Source organism: Alligator sinensis, unplaced genomic scaffold (genome assembly GCF_000455745.1).
Source record: "Alligator sinensis unplaced genomic scaffold, ASM45574v1 scaffold485_2, whole genome shotgun sequence".
In the NCBI taxonomy this organism is placed as follows: Eukaryota; Metazoa; Chordata; order Crocodylia; family Alligatoridae; genus Alligator; species Alligator sinensis.
This window is the reverse complement of record NW_005842069.1, coordinates 1,518,968-1,519,703: the sequence shown is the minus strand read 5'-3', so window position 1 is coordinate 1,519,703 and position 736 is coordinate 1,518,968.

Sequence of the window (736 nt, the reverse complement as noted above, 5' to 3'; positions counted from 1 at the left end):
TTAGGATACTGTCCCGACCGTTGAACTGTTCCTTTGTGAACTTGTGGATGAGACTGATGGGGGTGCGGTATTGAGATCCATACTAACTCATCTGGCTGGAACTTGGGTTTCCAAGGTGGGGGTTTCTGGACATTAGCTTCATCCCATAAAAGTTTAGCAGTGTTCAATGAGATGAGAACATCATGATTGAACTTGGTCCAGTTTTTAAACGTCCCTCCTCCTCTGAGGCAGAGTTGTTCTTTGTACAGGCCTATGTGTCTTTCTACAATGCCGTTGGACTGCGGGTGGTATGGCAAATGAAGATGCCATGCTACGTTGTGAAGACGAGCAAATTTATCCAGAGCATTAGAGTTAAACGGGGGTCCTCCATCAGACAATCTCATGAGGGGGCTGCCAGACGGCAAATACCGCAGTCAAGGCAGCAGTAACAGCAGTGGCATGGCTCTTTTGCAAGGGAATGACGTGTAACTGTCTTGTTCCCAAGTCCACAACAACTAGTCCTTTGTTTGGCGGTTTAGACCCTGGGAGGGGTCCCAGTAGATCTACCTGCCAAACTTTTCCTGCCTGAAACTGTGAAGAGTCGAAAGCTCCAAGCTGATGCTTGGTTTTATGACACTTTTCTTTAGCACATATCTCACAGGCCTGAGCTACCTTTTCCCAATCACGCCTAGCTCCGTATGAGGCCGGCTCCGTAATGGTTTGGGACCAACGTTGATGGCAAGCTCGTGGTCCTGGG